The 19,871-nt window shown below is 38.0% G+C and overlaps 2 long non-coding RNA genes across 2 annotated transcripts in view; one reads left to right on the top strand and one right to left on the bottom strand.

The window, feature by feature from the left end:
- Window positions 1-19,871, bottom strand: part of LOC141491137 (uncharacterized) — a 122,229-nt gene that overhangs the window by 39,402 nt on the left and 62,956 nt on the right. The gene's annotated exons all lie outside the window — the stretch shown is intronic.
- LOC141491754 (uncharacterized) lies at window positions 2,241-7,248 on the top strand. Its single transcript, XR_012469747.1, has 3 exons — window positions 2,241-2,338; window positions 6,122-6,175; window positions 7,119-7,248. It is a non-coding gene; the product is annotated as an uncharacterized LOC141491754 (long non-coding RNA).

Genomic DNA, 19,871 nt, shown 5'->3' with positions numbered 1-19,871 from the left:
ACTCAATTTACAGTTGAGGAAACTGAGGCAAACAGGTTAAATAACTTGTTCAAGGTCACAAGACTAGGAAGATGAATCTTCCTGACTCCAGGACCAGCACTCTATCCACTACCACACCTTACTTCCCTGTCTATATGCCACTTCTGTTTTCACCTCTATTAATGCTTACCCAAGTTCTCTCCACCAAGCTTTGCCTTTTGAGTTCATGAATTTCTTTGCATTTGTATCATGTCTCATTTAATATGTTACTCCCATCGTCAGTCTCATTCCTTTTGCCTATGGAATCATATCCCTATCATGAATCTCAACCTTCCAAGTCTCAGTAATGCCTAGAAGTATTGTCTCCTTGAATCTAGCTCCCTCTCTTTCTAATTCATAATTAATGCTGTTGTGAATATATAGGAATATAGAGACATATATGAGTCCATGTATTTCTGGTTCCTTTCTTGTAATTATCTCCTATTAATTTCAACTTCTTTCATGCTTCTTCCCACATTGAAGCTACTCTCCAAGGTATCTAACTTAGTAGATGAAAAATAGACAGTTGCTTCCCTCTTCCCTCTTCCTTCATTTTCCATTTATTGGAACATGGAAGCATAGAGCTAAATTTAGGAAAGATCTCAATGGTCATCTATTCCAACCCTTGCTCCTTTGAAGAAACTAGGTCCCAGGGATGTTAAATGACTTGCACGGGGTAATACAGATAATAAGTGTCAGAGGTGAGATTTTAACTCAGATCACTTGACTTCTGAGCTAGCACTCTTTCCACTGTACCTCACTATCTTGCATACAACATATAAGGATAAATTTCCTCCAAATAGGTTTTAAAAATCCATATATTATAAGATCAGATAGTTATGGTTGGTCAAAAATTCATGAGAAAAAGTGTGGTGATTTTAGCTCAGATTTAATATGAGTTGATATTATGATCTTGCAGGCAAAACAAAAACAACTTCAGGATGTATTAATAGAGACATATTGGTCCAAATAACAGGGAAAATCATCCTATTGCATTATGTCCTGGTCAGACTATATGTAGAGAATGACATTCAGTTCTGAGCACCTCATTTTAAAAAGAACTTTGACAAAATTAATTAGGTCCAGAGGAGAATGATCAGGGTGGTAAAAGCAGCTGTTCATAAAAGAATTAGTTGAAGAACTGGGAATGATTAGCCTAAGCAAGAGAATACTTAGTGGGAACATGGTAGCTATCTTCAAGTATTTGAAGAGGACATTCATATGGAAGATGGATGAGATTTGTTCACTTTGTTCCCAAAGGCTTGAACTAGCTACAGTGGTAGACAATGCCAAGAAATAGATTGGGGCCAATGTAAAAAGGTTTCCTTTTAACAATTAGAGTTGATCATAAGTGAAGTACACTACCATAATAGTTACTGAGCTCCTCATCACTGAAAGTCTTCAAATGAAAGCTGGATTTCACTTGTTGAGGATATTGTAGAAGGGTCTCTATGCAAGTATGGTTTGAACAAGAAAACTTCTAAGTTCCTTGCTGAATCTTTGATTCCATAACCCTGACACAATGATAATGTAATTAGTTGTCCTGAATAACTCTGGCAAGGCAATCTGGCAAGTAACACCATGATTATGGACTCTATCCCTAATACTCTTGGTAATTGGAAAAGAGTTAATGGGCTTTGAGCATTGGCAAGGTAAATAGAGTTAAAAGAATTTGCACAGCCAAGTGTCCCAGAAGTGTGAAGCCTTCACCATATCCCTAATTATGGTGACACCACTGCTGTGCAATCCTGCTCTCTAGGGCATTACCTAGGCCAATGTGGATTTATCCTTAAATACCAGTCATGGACCTTTTTAATATACTTGGCAAAGATGTCTTTTATTGTGGGCATATTGCACAAAGTCAACCCAGGTTGGTCAGTTCATTTTTTGGACAAGAGGAAACCCCTGATAGGGAAGCATCATCTGTTTAAAGCAGGAATTCTGGCCATTTGAAAGTCCCTCTATCACAAACAGGTCATTGTCACTGTTGTGCTGGAACTCGTACAAGTAATATGGACTTTTATAGCCAATATAAATTAATTTCATCAGCTAAGAGCCATCTTGAGTTTAAAGGAGACAATGCTGGTAAAGTGTTTTGAAAGAGCTTAAAATGAGAATTTTAAAGACTTCTTTGCAAGGCATTCTATGTCAAGGAATTTGGAAGACAACTGATAAAACTGTACAGTTAAATAACTGCCTCTAAGACCAGAAGAGGCGGAAAGAACAGGGCCAAGAATATTAAGTAGAGAGACACTGGGGTAGCAGGAGAGCCCTGAGCCATGCTGCTGTTGGTCAGACTGAGATTGAAATCTGCCAAGAGGTAGAATCTTCTTGTGTTGTGTCCTTGTTCATGTGAGCTAGTAGTACCAGGGGTCAGAGATTGGGATTATAGAAGGCTGGTCACCATGAAAAGAGATATCAGCTAGAGACAATCTACCAAGGTGCAGCTATACTAGTCCCACACTGTGGGGAACTTGGTTATCTAACCCAGCAGTGCAGGTAGCAAACAATGGAGTGGAATAGAGATTCTGGTAGTATAGAGAAAGTATGAATACCAGTTACATGTGAGGAATTACTTTCCTTTGAACCAGTGGACAAAACATAACAGATGGTATATATCCTGATTAACCATCTATACCCATCTAGCTATCTTCAATGAGTTCAAGTTACCTGGATCAAATGAAAAACTTTCAAGGATTTTGAAAATAGGAGAAACTGTAGTTACTGATCCACTCACTATCCATGATCTTTAAAAAGATTATGGAGAAGAGAAAAGATATCACTGAATTGAAGAAGGGCAAAGATCCTAATAGTAAAAAAATAAATACTATAGAGGTTGCAAAATACAGACCAACAAGCTTGATTTCTGTCCTTCCCAAAATTCTAGAAAACATGATTAAAGTGGTAGTTTGTGAGTGCTTCTAAAAAGAAGTAGTAATTGGTTTTTTTTTAGTTTTTGCAAGGCAATGGGATTAAGTGGCTTGCCCAAGGCCACAGGGCTAGGTAATTATTAATTGTCTGAGGTCAGATTGGAACTCAGGTACTCCTGACTCCAAGGCCAGTGCTCTATCCACTACACCACCTAGCCACCCCTAGAAGTAGTAATTTCTAAAAGCCATCATACTTTATCAAGAATAGAAATTTAACTTCATTTTTTATTCTATACAATAACCAGACAGATAGATGAAGAAAACACATTAGCTATGGTATAATTAGATTTTAGGAAAATACTTGAAAAAATCTTCTTATGCTTTATTAAACAGGAGACAGGTTAGATATTAGGGTAGTAGGTTTGGGCAGATTTGATACCAGCTGAAATCCAAATAGCAATTATGACTGGATCGGTATCAACCTGGAGGGAAATGTCTAGTGGAATACCCCCAGAGAAATACCCTGCATCGGTCAACATTTTTATCAGTGACTTGGATAGATGGCATGCTTTCTAAACTTACAGAGGAAACAAAGGTTGAAGAGATTGCTCACACAAAGATAAGAGTACAAATCCAAAAAGTCCTTGACAAAATAGAATGAAGGTCTAAATCGAATAGGATAGATTTTCATAGGCTTAAATATAAACATAATGTAGAGTTAAGTTCAAAGAATCATTTTCCCAAAAATCATTTCACTTTTTTCCCTAAGAGTTTATCTGGGAGAGTGAGGAGAGATTTGAGATAACATGAGGAAATGGTAGTGTTCAGTAAAGGGTTGGGTTTGTTTTTAAGAATGGAGAAGCCTTGAACTATAAAACCGTGAATATCCCTTATTCTGGTAATAGTCTGTCTCCAAAAAGGTACTAAAAAGGTAATTCTTATGAAAAAGATCTAGAGCTGTGAATTGATTGAAAGCTTGATATTAGTCAACAGTGTGGCATGACCAACCCTCTCCCTAAAAAATTAAAATAAAAAAAAAATCATTGTTCTTGGTTGAGAGGCAAAGTCTCAGAATGAGAACTAGAGTTGCACTTATACTATGACCTAATTAGGTCACAGCTGTAGTTCTAATGTTAAATTAGCCTCACTAAAGGGACCCCTCTCTTGGACCCACTTGAATCAGGGACACTCATGGTAGCAATTTTAAAGAGGGTTATTTCTGAGTTCCAGTTGTGGAATAAGGAGACTTAATCAGTCTTCAATACACTTCAATCCCTCCATTTGGTGGCAAAGGACTCTCCAAATGAGTGATTAGAGGATAAATTAACATCTGCAGGAGGGAGGGAGAGGTAAAGGAAGTAAAAGAATGCACAATCAATGAACAAGCATTTATTCAATGTCTACAATGTGTAGGGCACTGTGCTAGGTTCTGGGAATATAAACACAAAAAAATTAAATAATCCCTGTTTACAAAGATCTTACCACATTCTAATGGGGAAGAAGACATATATATGTATATATACATATATGTGTATATATATAATGAGAATAAATATAAAGAAAATAAATATAAGGTAGTTTGGAATGAAGGAATTAAAAGTTGGGGTATCAGAAAAGGTTTCTTGTGGAAGGTAGTACTTGAACTGTGTCTTAAAAGAAGTTAGGGGGTTCACTTGTCTTGCTACTGGGACTCTGTAGGAGAGAGTGAAGCAGATGACTTTGCACAGCCTTGCCTCACTTAAATACAATCCAATTTCAAATCAAGACACCACCCTCCTGATGTCCTTGGTCCTCTTCAGGAATGAAAGACAAACAGCAACAAAGGAAGTTAGAGTTTCTAGAAGGTTGAAGTGAAAGAAAAATGAATTCCAGGCACATGGGAGATGTTTGGGGAAAAAAAAAAAAAACATTGTGGCTGAATTGAAAAGTGTAAGAGGGGAAGATAGAATAATAAGTTAAGGTTGGGTCATAAAGGGCTTTAAAAGTCAAACAGAGTACTTTATATTTTGTCCCAGAAACAATAGGATGCCTCTAGAGAAGGAGAATGACTTGGTCATGGTTGCGCTTAAGAAAATTTACTTTGGCACCAGGATAGAGAATATAGATAAGAGAAACTTGAAGCAGGGAGACAAATTAGGAAGTCATATTGCAATAGTGATGATGAAAGTTTGAACTAAATCTAATAGGAAACTGTATGAATAGAGAAAGAGAATGAATTAAAGAACAGAGATATTGCAGAGGTAGAAAAGTCAAGATTTGACAAATAGATTTATTGATTGAGAAAGAATAATAACTCAAGGATAATGCCAAATTATGGACTTAGAGTAAAAGAATGGTAGGAACTTCATCAAAAATAAGAAAATTTGTAGAGAGATGGATTTTAGAGGAAATAAAACAAGTTCAATTTTGGACATGTTGATTTTGAATCTCTAATATATCCAGTTTGAGATTTCTAATAAGAAATTGGAAACAAGGACCTGGGTTTGGGCAGACTTGAACTTGGTAGATAGGCAGATGTCTGAATTATGTATGTAGACAGATCCAGAAAGGAGAACATATTCTGAGAAAAAACGATCGACAAGAGTGTCAAATTCTGCAGGGAGATTATAAAGGATGAGAACTGAGAAAATACCATGTGATCTGGCCATTAAGAGATCATTAAGGGTGCTGTGGATAGGTGGTCAGTGAATAGAATAGCAACCCTGGAGTCAGGAGGACTTGAGTCTGGGAGAGTGAGGAGAGATTTGAGATGATAACTTGAGGAAATGGGAGTGTTCAGTAAAGGACTGGGTTTGGTTTTTTTTATAAGAATGGAGAAGCCTTGAACTATTAAACTGTGAATACCCTTTATTCTAGTAATAGTTGTAGCAATACTGCTACAATGTCTGTCTCCCTAAAGAAATCAGAGAATGAGGAAAAGAACTGATATGTACAAAAATATTTATTGTAGTTCTCTTCATAGTGTTAAAGAATGGAAATTGAGAAGGGATGTCCAACAATTGGGGGAGTGGCTGAACAAGTTCTGGTATATGATTGTAAGGGAATACCACTGTTCTATAAGAAATGACAGAGTGGATGGCTTTAGGAAAACCTGAGAAAACTTTATTGTTTTTAAGTGAGCAGATGTTGTCATTCAATCATTTGCACTCATGTATTCTTCATAACTCATCATTGATTATCTTGACAAAGATACTAGGTTGATTTGCCATTTCCTTCTCTGGCTTATTTTATAGATGAGAAAACTGAAGCAAAGAGAGTTAAGTGACTTACCCAGGATCACACAATTAGTAAGTATCTGAGACAAATTTACATTCAGGAAAATGAGTCTTCCTGACTCCAGGCCCAATTCTGTGCCACCTAGATGAGCTTCTTACTTTTACTGAAGTAAGAAGAAACAGGAAAATATTGTACACACTAAAAGTAATATTATAATGATAAAGAACTGTGAAAGGCTTAATTACTCTGATCAATACAATGATCTGCAACCATTCCAAAAGTCTCATGATGAAAAATGCTATCCATCTTCTGAGAGAGAGAATTGATGAACTATGAAGGCAGATTGAACCATATTTTTTCATTTTATTTTTCTTACTTTTTTTTGTAAAATAACTCAGGATTCTTTAGAGTGGCAACATTTGAGTGATGAGATCAAAAATCAAACTGAAAAAGTTGGCAAGTCAGTTACAGGAGAGTATAGAAATGAGTATAGATAGATTTTTTTCCTAAGAGTTTGGCAGAGAAAGTGAAATTGATGGCTAATATGGAAATATGTTTTACACGACTACATTGTCAACATGAGACACTGTGTTTTCCAGAGCTGAGACCCAGCAAGCAAAATGAACTTGTCATAACAAAATCCTTTACACTCACCCTCTGGATCATCTCACCCTCTGACAAAATCATATGATTATTATATTACTTTGACCATCACCAGGTGTTTTCTGAGACTGAACAAGCAGCAGGTAACCTTGGACAAATAGCCATATTCTAGTCATGAAACCCTACTAAGAATCAAACTTATCTCATTGTTCCTTCATTGCCAGGAATATAGCTTACTATGCAGTCATTGGTATAACTATTGAGATCTGCCCACACTTCTTCCAGTCCCCATGGTATGGGTAGGGCTCTGGCATATGTTTCTAATTTCTCTCTGCTTACAAAGCATCTCCCTCACTTTGAAATTAAACTTCTGTTTGATTCCTGATTCTAATCTGCTGTCATCATTTCTAGCCATCTACAGGTTAGGTCCAGTCAACAGCAGGCCACTTGCTTGTCATTGTCTTCTTCATGAACAAAGGATGAATATCATCATAATGGGTATCATACTGCTTGCCTTCTCAATGGGTGGGGAAGGAACTAAATAGGGAAAGAATTTGGAATTTGAGATAAAAGACTAGTGTTCATTTTCTTAATATATAGGATAAAACATTTACAAAGGAAATTCAAAAAATTGAGAAGTTTTGATTAAGTTGATGACAATGAGAAAGGAATGGTAGATAGAAAGAGGCTAAAGCTTAGAGAGAAAGGACATGACAGAGAGAAACTGTTGGGGATGGGGAATAAGAGAGATGAGAACAAGAATACAAGTAGGAAGAATATCTCATTATCAGTCTGGCATAAAGGAAGAGAGAGAGAGAATGAAGAATGTCAAAGAGTTTTGAGGTGGAAAGAAGGGGAGAAGGGGGAATTCACAGCAAATTACTAGATTTAGCCTCACTAGGGCATAGTAAAAAGTGAAAAAAAAGGATTAAATAAATTCCATTTGGCACCAAAGAGCAAAGTTAGGAGAAATAGTTGGGAGTTGCAGAGAGAAATAATGAGGTTTAATATATGGAAAGGTTTCCTAACAATTAGAGTTCTCTAAAATAAGGATGTGTTGTCTCTGGGAGTAGTGTCAACACGTTCCCCTTGATGGAGAATGGCAAGCAAAAGCTGAATTACATCTTTTGGGATATGTTGTAGAAGATTTTCTTTTTCAAATAGAAGTCATCCTAAATGACCTCTGAAGTCGATTTTCTCTCATAGGTGCTGTGTAATTATAGTTTCTGAGAATTATAGTTTCCAACGTTTACCAGTGAAGTTATATAAAGTTCTCCAGGGATTATTTTTCATTATCAAAGTACTCAAGGAACCCTTTAAATGAAGGTCAGTATGACAGGAAGCCATTCTAGTAACATGACTAGTCAGAGGTTCAATCTAACTGGGTCATGTCAGAAGAATTAAAGCAGGAAAGTCTCAACTAGAGTTCACTTCAATATTTTTCTACTTTGGAAAGTCAAATCTTCAGTAGCACCAAAGATCCCCCTAAAGTAGTTGGAATCTTGAGGTAACCCAGAGAAAGAATCTTCCATTGGGACGAAATATCAAAGGACTAGGCCCACAAGGGCAAGGAGGAGGGGGCTTTTAAATCCCAGTCTAGGTCCAATCCCAGTGAGGTCTCAAGAAAAGAAGCGATAGAAACTGGCAATTTCCTCTTCCTGACAGAACCCTAAAAGCAAAAAGATGGCAGAAGAAAACATTGCCTTGGCCCTTAGAACAAATAATACTCTTGGAAGAGAAAAAAAATAAGACTGATGTGAATATAAAAAGTTTTGTAACTGGTCTTCCTGCTTCCTATTTCTAATCTGTATGATCTATTCTGTGGATCACTATTGAGTTGGTCTTCCTAAAATGTATTGCTGATTTTGGAATTTTCCTGATTAAAGCCCCTTTGTAACTACAGATACCTCAAACTGCTCTTTCTACTACATTAAAGACCCTCTTCAATATTCCTACTACAAATGCTCAAAAGAGGGTTGTCCAGGATGAGGCTAGTATTGACTAGCACCTAGACAATCACATAACAATACCCAATGAGGGCAGGTAAAGCAGGAGCTTCTGTTTTGCTTTATTTTAGCATTTTTTAAATTCCTTCATAGCAAGAGATAATTCTCTCGCATTTTATGTCACAAGATCATAGAAGGTAATGCTAGAAATTACCTCAGGCATCATCTAGGAAAATCTCTTCAGTTGACTGTTGAGTAAACTGAGTCCTAGAGAGTTCACATGATTTCCACAAATCCATAGTAGTAGACCAGAACCAAGGAGAGAGCTCAGGTCCTCTGATTCACCATCCAGTACGCTTTCCATTATGCCAATAGTTTCTCCAACCAACATCTGTTATGAGTCTCAGTAAAATGCTTTCCCTTCCCCTTTCATGTGGAAGAAGAGTCAATTTCCATAATACTTCTACCTCTCCCATTGTTGAGGAGCATGAGATTCTGGGCCAAAGGAGTCTTCCAGATCAGAAATACACTTTGAGTACTGAGCTACTTGATTACAGTGCTTGGATGTGGTGACTGCCAGAGTCACTAGACCAATGAATGCAGTAAAAACAACAATTTGCATCCGCAAAGTGCCAAATAATGCCACATGGAGTCAAACCGAGATTTTTATGCTGCCATTAAAGCAAAGTATTAGTGATTCCTCCGGGAGAGGGAAAAACCAAAAGTTCAAAGGACACATTAGCAAGTTTCCCAATTAAATGCCAGGCAGTAATACAACTTTGTTTTAACACCCTCTTATTTAGTCATTTCATTTTTCTTGGAGGAAAAAAAAGAGTGAAAGGGGGAGAGAGAGAGAGAAAGCAAAGGAAAGCCTCTAGGGTACAGAGTCTAATACCAGTCTAAGCAGACGGATCTAATGTTTTCTCAGAGAGGCTACCAAGCAATATATCTGATTATGTCTATTTCTGAGCAGGAAAATTGATCAATTAAGAGAAAAAGAGGTTTGCAGAGCCAAGCACTGCAGAAGAGCTGCAGGCATTGCTCCTACTGGGAGCTAATGAAAGCTAAACACTCAAAGTTAGAGTCAAAATTGGAGGCCATGAGAGTCGTGTTCGCCTCAGTGGAAGCAAAGCTAAGAACATTTTGGATACAGGACTAAGCAAACAGAGGTATTGAATTTACTTAGCCAATAAACTTTCTTTGAGTGCAGGGTAGCTCTCTGAAGTGTCTGCCCTTATATCACTGGCACCTACAACAGTTCCTTGAACATGGTAAGAACTTAAGAATTGATAACTGAATGAATAAATGAATGTCATTAGTGTCTTAGATTGCCAGCCCAGAGATACTCCCAGTATTTAATTTGGTTTGTATAATACCCAGCACATTTCCACCTAATAAATGCTTTTTGGAATGGGCTTAAACTGGATGGAATTTAATTCAATTGGGTTAGGATGAATTGAATTGAATAAAATCAAGTTGAACTGAAATGATTAAATCAAATAAAATTGATGTGTTGGATTCTCTGTAGACTGTTAATTCTCTCCTCACGTCTTCAAGGTAGAATCCCTGGTTTCCTTCAAGTTGTAGCCTCTAAGAGTCCTTTCCTGGGATTCCCTATGGTTAATGTCTTCCCTCCAAATTAATTTGTAATACTTTTATAAATAATTTTAATTTTATTATCTGTATTTATGTTATTTTCCTCCTCCCCACAGAATGTAAGCTTCTTGAAGGCACACTTTTCTAAATTTTGTTGTCTTTGTCTAGAGCAATGTATGTCCTGAATAGCTGTGTTTGGAAAAATATGATCAAATGACATTTACTTAGATTCCTCCCCCATAGTCATTACCAACATTTCATTTGATTTGTATAATTTCCAAAAGAGACTCAGGTGGCTAGCAAATCTTAAATATTAAAGATGGGTAAATAAATCCCTTTTCTATCCATTTATTCATTCACTCATTCATTCAACAAACATTTATTGAAAGCTAGGCAGCTAGATAGTACAGTGCATAGAGCACTGGCCCTGAAGTCAAAAGGAACAAGTTCAAATACAACCTCAGATACTTACCACTTACCAGCTATATGACCTTGGGCAAGTCACTTAACACTGATTGCCTCATATCCAGGGCCATCTCCAGTCATCCTGATTTATATCCGGCCACTGAACTCAGATGACTCTGGAGGAGATAATGAGGTTCATGACTTGGCACAACACTCCACTCACTCAAATCCAGTTCATGTTTCTGTCATGGCCTCACCCCCCTGATGTCATGTTCTCTTCAAAAAGGAAGGACAAACATCATATTGAGTGCCTATTAAAAGGCAATTTGTTGTACCAGAAAGATTACTGAACCTGGAATAAGAAGAAAAGAACACATGCATCTAATACGTAAACTAAGAAAAAGACATGAGAAAGGTCAATAGAGAATGAGGACAAGGAGAAAGAACAATCGAGGGAAGGAATATATTTTTCCCAGGAGATCTTTAAGAATATTGAAAAATATTGTGCAAAGGGCAATATGGTAATAATGAAACGATTTCTGCACATGGAGACAGGGAAACCTGAGTTTAAACCCTGCTTTACCTGGTTTAGCTGTTCAGCCACTACCAGCTGATTACTGTAATAGACAAAATACTAGGCCTGATACCAGGAAGATCTGAATCCAAATCCTGCCTCAGACCCTGACTAGCTATATAATCCCAGTCTCAGTTTTCTCATCTGTAAAATAGGGGTAAGGAAGGGAATAAACTTGATGAATTCTTAAGATCCCTTCTACCTTTAAATCCATGGTCTTATGATCCCTTATCTTGGGCAAGTCATATAACCCCTAGATTTCAGATTTCTGATATATAGATATATATACAATGAAAGACTAGATGACCTCTAAGGGTCTGGAAAATGGATTAATGACCTATGTCATTTTTGTTGTTGTTTTTCATCCTTCCTTCTCAAAGAGGTCCATGACAACAGGGAGGTGATGCCAGGAGATGCAAGTGAACTGGATTTAAGTGAGGAGAGGCTATTCAAAGTCACCAACCTCACTTTCTGCTCTGGAGTCCTCTGAGTTCAGTGGCCAAATATGGATCAGGAAAACTGGTGATGGCCCTGGATGCAGTGTGAGACTTTGGTCTTTTTAAGCTAAGATCTTTCCCATTTCTCAATTTAACTAAGACATTGCCCATTCAATGACTAAGGTTAGGTAAGAAAAAGATGAAGCTAATAAACAGAGACCACACACTATACACTACATATACATACCCACATCACATGCACAAAAGCTTCTCTCTCCAGGCTTATTTTTACTTTGAAAGGAGGGACTTTTATAATAGCATCTAAGTACTAGAAAGGATCTCATAGACCCTCTAATCTAATCCTCTCCCAGCTAATAATCCCTTACATGATAGTTGCTTCAAGTAGCTGAGGGCTGTGTGTAAGAGGTATTAAACTTACTCTGTTTGACTCTAGGATGAAGAACCAGGAGCAATAGGGGAAATTGAAAGGAGACAAATTTAGACTTGATTTTAGGAAAAACATTACTAACAATTAGAGCTGTCAAAAAGGGGAAAGGGCTGCCTGAAGAAGTGGTGGATCTTCTTTGGAGGTCTTCAAGAAAAGACTGAATTATCACTTGTCGTTGAACATAATGGCAATTCTTTTGGATTGTGAGTTTGATTAGATGCTAATTGAGGTCTTTCCCAACTCTCAAATTATGTGATAATTAAAAAAAAGTTTGATGTTACAATGGAGAGCTGGACTTGGAGTCAGGAAGCATTCAGAATCAGCCTCAGATACTAACTCACTGTGCGACCCTGGGCTAATCACTTCAATTTGCCTCAGTCTGTCCTAATTTGTAAAATGAGTTGATGAAGGAAATGGCAGCCCTTTCCAATATCTTTTCCAAGAAAATCCAAATAGAGTCACAAAGAGTCCAACATAATTAAAACAACTAATGCTTGTCCTTCATTCTCAAAGAAGGCAATGACATTGGGGAGGTGATACCTTGATAAGCATATGAATTGGATTTGAGTGAGGGGGATGCTATACTAAACCACCAGCCTCACTTTCTCCTCCAGAACCATCTGGGTCCAATAGCCAGATAGGAATCAGGATGGCTGGAGATGGTCATGGATGAGAGACAATCACTGTTAAGTGACTTGCCCAAAGTCACATAGCTAGGAAGATTCAAGAATCTGAGACTAGACTCCCATCCTCCTGACTTCAAGGTCAATGTTCTATCCACTGCCACCTAGCTAGAGTTACAAGACTCAGAGGGTATTTGATGAAAGAATAAGATAGACAAGTCTTGTATCATGTTTATTTCTCATTACTAATATCACTAATTAGACAGGGGGCTCCTAGCTGAATCAAAAAAGGTAATATAGTCATGGTGTAATGAAACTTTCCAGGAAAGGACACAAGGAAGAGGTAGACTAAGTGTCTAAGACAAACAAGTCCTGTGTGCCAAAGAGACTCATCAGTTTTGATATTTTTGAACCATAATAGGTTTCCATCTCATGAAGTTTCATTCTGGGTCTCAAATAAATTTTGGGTGGTCTCCTTCTAACCCCAGTACAATTCCAAGGAAAATTTTACTTTCATTATTTGCCTTTTTTCCATCCAAAATAATACCAAACTATCAATCCTAAAGATATCTTTTGAGAAATGACCCCTAAAAACCCATCTCCTATTTAGAACAGCATAGACTTAGGCAGAACTAAATCCAACTTCAGACTTGTGCTCTCATCATTCTATTTATCTTTTAACTAAGCTTTCAGGGAATTGCTTTTGAACTTCAATTGCTTTGAGAACGAAACTCTAGGTGCTTAGAGAGCTCACTTGCTAAGCATCTGGCCCTTTAAGAGTCCCATCAACTTGCAGGTTTAACATCTGCTACTAATAGCCCACACATTCTTCCATTTCCCCAAGATTTCTATTTTTTTCCTATCAAACATTTGGGGGAGAAGTCAATGAAGAAAGATTCCATATATGTCAAAACATTTGTCACATGAAAAAGATAAGTCTTTGAGAGAAGCTATAGGAGGATGCATGTGGAAATTTGTATTTCTTTTCCATGACTTGATGAAGGAGAATGTGCTCACATAAGGCAAGGCTGGAACTCCCATCATCCAAGGTCTAGGGAGCCCTGCAGTGAATACAGACTCCCAGTTACCCTTTCCCTCCCTCCTCAGAGCTTAATTGAACAGTTTGCAAGCCATATGGCAAAGGTTGAGGTCAGATAGATAAAACGTTTCATTGCAATGAAGAATGGTTAACAAACGAGTGAATGTAAATTCTAACACATCGTAAAACTGTTGCAAACTAGTCTGAAAAGAGACTTTAGTTACAGCAGGAAATCTGTTTTCCAGCTCCACCCTAGCCCTTCCAGTTCATTACAGGTATTGTAGAGAGAAAATAAGAGTTTTGTGTTCTCTTCTGGCAATCTGGGCTCTGCTCCTCTGCCAGATTTCTAATGACCTTTCAATGATGATTTAAGAGGTTTTTGTGCCCTAGGAGTTGTAAAGGATTTCGGCTCTGTTCCCCCCCACATGCATCCACCAAGATGCACACATACAATCTCCCAACAGCAGTACGAGAATCAGCGACTTTTGTCCTTTCTTTGCTTCAGTGCCCACTCTCAGCATCACAATGCACTAGGAGGTCACTGGATCAAGCTAGCGGCAAGTGAACCCCCCCCCCAAAGTTCAATGATTTACACTGAAATTGGATTCATGGCAATTTGTAAACTGTGTTGGTGGCAGGACCACCCCAACTACCAAAAAGAGGCAACTCCCCATAACCCCAGAGGAATTTGAGATGAAAATACACTGTGTCCCCACAACCTGACAGCCATCTCTCAGCCCCCTGACCTTTAATGAGGACAGTAAATAGTAAAGAAATCTGAATACCACCCAGCCCTCTTCCCTGACTCTCCAGGCAGCATAGATTCAAAATGGAAAGTGATTAGATTGTGCAAGAGAAAATGAGAGGGTCTTCAATGCAGTCAAGTCGAAAAAGCTTGAAAAATCTCCCTAGACCTTATTCCTTAGACCACCATAGTCAGCATGCATTTACATATTTCCTCCCCTTCTCAAACTCTCCTCCTCATGTTCCTTCTTTCCCAACCTCTCTCAATAATGGTTCTGACCTCATCACAAAAACAGGTTCCTGATAGTCCATGATATTCAGATGGATGTTATTAAGCTGAATTGGAAAAAAAACAACACTACTGGGTGTTTTTTTAATCCATTTTTCTCTCCTTTTGACATGGAAAAGACATTTAAGTTGATAGAAATGTAAAAAACAGAGGTCACAACCAATAGTCCATAGAACCCCCTTCTATTCAATAAAACTTTATTGGGAAACATTAGAAGGTACCTCAAAGACCATTCTAATGTAACCCCTTCATTTTACAGAGAACAAAACTGAGACCAGAGAGGAGAATGACCAACATCACAAGGATTGTAAGTGACATGGGCAAGATTTGAGCTCAAATTGACTGAAAGGTCAATACTCTTTTTCAGTGACCAAAGTTATCCCATTCTAAGTTTTTCCAGTGACAGGAAGCTATTATCTTTACAACCTTTCTTTCTCTCAGGAATAACAAGACCCTAGTTAACTTTTTTTTCCTACTGATCATTGTATAAATATTCTGAACTTACCCAATAAGCAGATTCAACAAGTAATGAAGTATAGTGAAAAATTCGATGCATATTAGGTCACTCTTCTATATTCTCTTAAACTTAAATTTTTCACAGACCCATGTTTTCATTGATGTAGATACTCCCTCCACTGACAAATTACCATATTTTTTCACTTTAACAGATAATCTACCTGACTAGTCCAAATCTTCCACTTTATATATGAGAAACGAACAATCAGAGAGGTTAAGCAATTTACCCAAGGTCACACAATAGCTTTGAACCCAGGTCTTCTAACTCCAGTCAGCCATTTTTCTACTCTACCATGATATCTCTTTTATGTGACAAGGAAGGAAGGGAGGGAGGAAGGAAGGAAGGAAGGAAGGAAGGAAGGAAGGAAGGAAGGAAGGAAGGAAGGAAGGAAGGAAGGAAGGAAGGAAGGGAGGGAGGGAGGGAGGGAGGGAGGGAGGGAGGGAGGGAAGGAGGGAGGAAGAAGGAGGAAGGGAAGGAGGGATAGGAGGGGGAAGGAGGGAGGGAAGGGATGGGGAGGGAAGGGGAGAAGGAAGGGAGGAAGGATTATTATTAGCCCTACTTTACAGATTAGAAAACTGAAGCAAACAGTAATTAAATGATTTCCCCAAGGTCATGCAGCTCATATGTATCTGAATCTAGATTTGAATTTGGATCTTCATGCTGTGGAGCGGACTTGTGATTTCATTGGTACTGGGAATTCCTGCATAAGAAAACCCCTTCTACCAAAGTTGATCTGTACCTTCTTGGAAACTTAGCATTTTAAAGAGCTGCCTAGAGCCTTGAGAAATGACTTGTCTAGGGTTACACAGCTTCAAGGTATGCGAGTCAGGATTTGAACTCAAGTCTTCCTGTTCTGGAGACTAACTATCCACCATGACATGCTGATTCAACATGCTCTCTCTGGTCATTTCTACTTAGAAGTCTAAGTGGTTACGGCTAGTTTTGTTGTCACCAAGGATCTCCCTAAGAATACAACATTTACCCTTCAGTATTTGGAGATATGTGTCTCCTCAAAAGCTGTGGGAATATGTGCCCCCAAACAATTGCTCATCTACTGGACAACATTCTGACAAGCCTTCCTAAATTCAATCCAAACAATCATTAAACATTCTGCTACTTTGTTTTGCTTCTTGTCCCCTCCTTTAAAAGAAAGTCTATCTCAGGTTCTGGAGAAGAGCAAAAGATTATGGCATAGTTAGAGGTGATTTCTGGGAGGTTGATTTTTTTCCTGAACTGGAAAAAAGTGAGGAATTTATGCAGGATAAATCTCAGGGACAAATAGTAAAATGGCATCTTCAACCCTGGAGCTTCTACAAAAAGTTCTTTCAAGCATAACTTCACAGATATGGCAATAAGAGTCTGGATATCTAAACCATTTAACATATTTTATGAATCACCAATTGTTTTAAGTTGGTCAAAGGAAAAAAATCATAACTCCAGCTTTCTGAGATTGCCAGTGACAAGGTATATATAAATATATATATATATATATGTATATATATACAAATATATATACATATATATATATATGTATATATATATAGTACAGGTGGGGTAAAGGATGTTGGGGCAAATCTGGATGTGAGAAGAGAGAGAGGAGGAGGATGTGGGCCATGTGAGTTGCATTCAGCCTGAAAATTATTCATAAGAAAGCTTGTGAAAATGACCCTTTCCCATTGCATTAATAATATTTGAATAGAAAAGGAAACTTTTCAGCTCTTTAGTGAGCAGCTTGGGACCCTGCCCCCATCCCTACCACTCAACCCCTTCCCCTCCCATTTATACCCCTCTACACTCTGCCCCTGCACCAATGATTGATAGCTGATGTTAGGGGCACTGACATTCTCTTTCTTTTCTTCAGTTTCTTAGGTTTCCTCCCTTTCTCTTCCCCCCTCCCCACCACATACACCCTTTCTTCCCTTCAAGAAAAGAAAAGCTGGGGTAAAGGGTGGGGGAGGCAACAATTTTTTCAGCTCCAAGCCTTAAAAAGAAAGCTTTCTCTGAGGGAATAGGGAATTGAAGTGTCATTCAGGAACACTTGGGAAATGTTTGCTTTTGACTTCCAGGACTATGCTGCTCCCAGCACCTCATTCTCCTCACATGTCCCAGTTGGTTCCCAGTGTCTTGTCTCTTGTCTTCCCTTTCCCCCTTCCTCTCCATGAATGGAACCTTTGGCCTCTTCTCTGGGCCTCACTCACTGGCTCAACTGAAGGAAAAGCAGATCAGGAGGAAGAAGAAGGAAGGTCAGAGTGTATTGGGTGATTCTGTCTGATGCCAACATCAGGAAGGTAAAAAAAAAATGGCCTGTTGGATTTGAGTACTCTCATGAGTATCCACTTATTTTGATGATTTTAAATTAAAATTCTTGGAGATCTTTGGACTAAAGACCTAAAATAAGAGACCATTACCAACATATTTAAAGACTTAATGGATACATGTTAAGAGGCTCCATGAATAGCAATAAGGGATATTTATGCCCTCTCCTTAGTTATGCCTAGGCTAATGGGAGGAGCTCATTCTTTTCTGGTAAAATATCATTCCTGCTGATGTGCTCTGCTGAGTGTACTTCTGTCAAATACCTATTCAATAAACAAACAGCATGACATAAATAACAAAATCCAGCATAGACAATAGCAATGGATTTCACTTTCCTAATAACAGCCCCTGATATTTCTGTGATACAAGTCAGTCTCTTTTGCATTCCAAGCACCCATGGAGAAGTAGCTCCCATAGAGGGGATCTACCCCCCCCTCAAAAGTCTAAATCAGACTTTTCAAAATACCCAGAGCCAGAGTGATAAATGAATTTCTGGAATATAGGTGTTTTGAAGGCTCCATTGTAATCCAAATTTTGTATTCTTCAATGGATTTCTTTAAAGGGAGACTTACCAACTTCTCCCAACCCTCGACCATTACTTTGTCTTTATTTTGTATATATATCCAGAATATAAACTGCTTGAGGAAGAGCTGTTTGATCTTTGTCTTGATCCTCAGGGTCTAGCACAATGCCAGGTCACTTGATAAAGTCTTGATGGATGGATGAATTAACTTCTTTTGTCTTTTAGGAGACGGGGCTCAGGTTAGTTTTTTTTTTAGGTTTTTGCAAGGCAATGGGGTTAAGTGGCTTGCCCAAAGCCACACAGCTAGGTAATTATTAAGTGTCTGAGACCGGATTCGAACCCAGGTACTCCTAACTCCAGGGCCCGTGCTCTATCCACTGTGCAACCTAGCTGCCCCCAGGTTTATTTTTATGGTTGATCAATGCCAACCTCTAAAACCTTATTCTTTTTTTACTTCTAAGCAAAATTACCTCATCGGGAGGTTGCTAGGTCAACGCCTAAAAGAGATATGCATGCATTTTATTCCTCTGGAGGCTAATAATCAAATTATGATCTGTATAATTAATCTTTGAACTTAACTTTAGACCAAGGATTTACTTGAAAAAGTTGGTTATTAGGTTCACTGGAGAGGAATAGAAGAAAGGAAGTAATGCTCATAGACATCTGAAGAAGAGAAATTAATTCTCATGATAACTTTAGAGCCCACATCTGAATTTCACTTCTCTAACAATTCACTAGTCTTACCATCCAACCTATTGTTCTTCCCCAGTTAAAGGCAGGATCTGGAGGAAACAATAATCACACCACAAGCTGTCTAATAAAAGTTGATTGATTTAACAAGATATTTATTCATTCAATAAATCTATTGTGCCTACTCTGTATAAAACATTGTGTCAAATTACCAACTTATTCATTCAGTTGAATGACATCCAAAGGGTCAAAATTCAGAGTTTTTAAGCCATCATTAAACTCATAGTCAGACAAATTGACCATGTCACCAACGCATTGACTGTTCAGTCACTCATCACCTTCATAACTAGTAATATTGAAACAAAAATGTTCTGATCATTTTGGTTAAATTGTGCAGATATTCCCTAAATATGCACAGCCTATCACACATAAGAATGCTAAAGCATTGTCCTTGGACTCACAGTGAATCTACATGTCTTCTCTTTGGATTGAATCAATGGTAGTTCTAAGTTCCCAAGATAAGAAAACAAGACAGAGAAAAGATGAACTAGATCTATGACTTTATTAATTTATGGAACTCCACAATTAATAGTAATCAACACCTTTCTTCAACTTAAAAGTTGTCTGAAGGACTTAGAGATTAAGTGACTGTCCCATGTCAAAAGAGAATATTTGAACTCAGATCTTCCAGGCTCTGAGGCCAGCCCTCAATTTTACAACACTATATTGCTTAAAACCAAAAACCTAGCCTCAAATCCTACTATGTACTAAACTACCCACTAAACTATAGGACATCTGACTAGATTAAGATACATTTGACAAGTAAGCTTATTTAACATGAGATGATACAAAAGTAAAGTAAGTGTATTTTTACTCAAGATCAAGATTAGGGTTTGAATAGAAAGCAATTTCCAGGATTTCTCTTTTCTTTTTCTAAAGTTATCCCAGTCCCTTCCAGAGAGTCAAAGCAGGGAGGTGGAGGATGAGCTGGAGGGCTGATGTCTTTTGGAGAGCTGC

The sequence above is a fragment of the Macrotis lagotis genome, chromosome 6 (genome assembly GCF_037893015.1).
Source record: "Macrotis lagotis isolate mMagLag1 chromosome 6, bilby.v1.9.chrom.fasta, whole genome shotgun sequence".
Lineage (NCBI taxonomy): Eukaryota > Metazoa > Chordata > Mammalia > Peramelemorphia > Peramelidae > Macrotis > Macrotis lagotis.
This window is presented reverse-complemented; position numbering and strand designations above follow the sequence as displayed.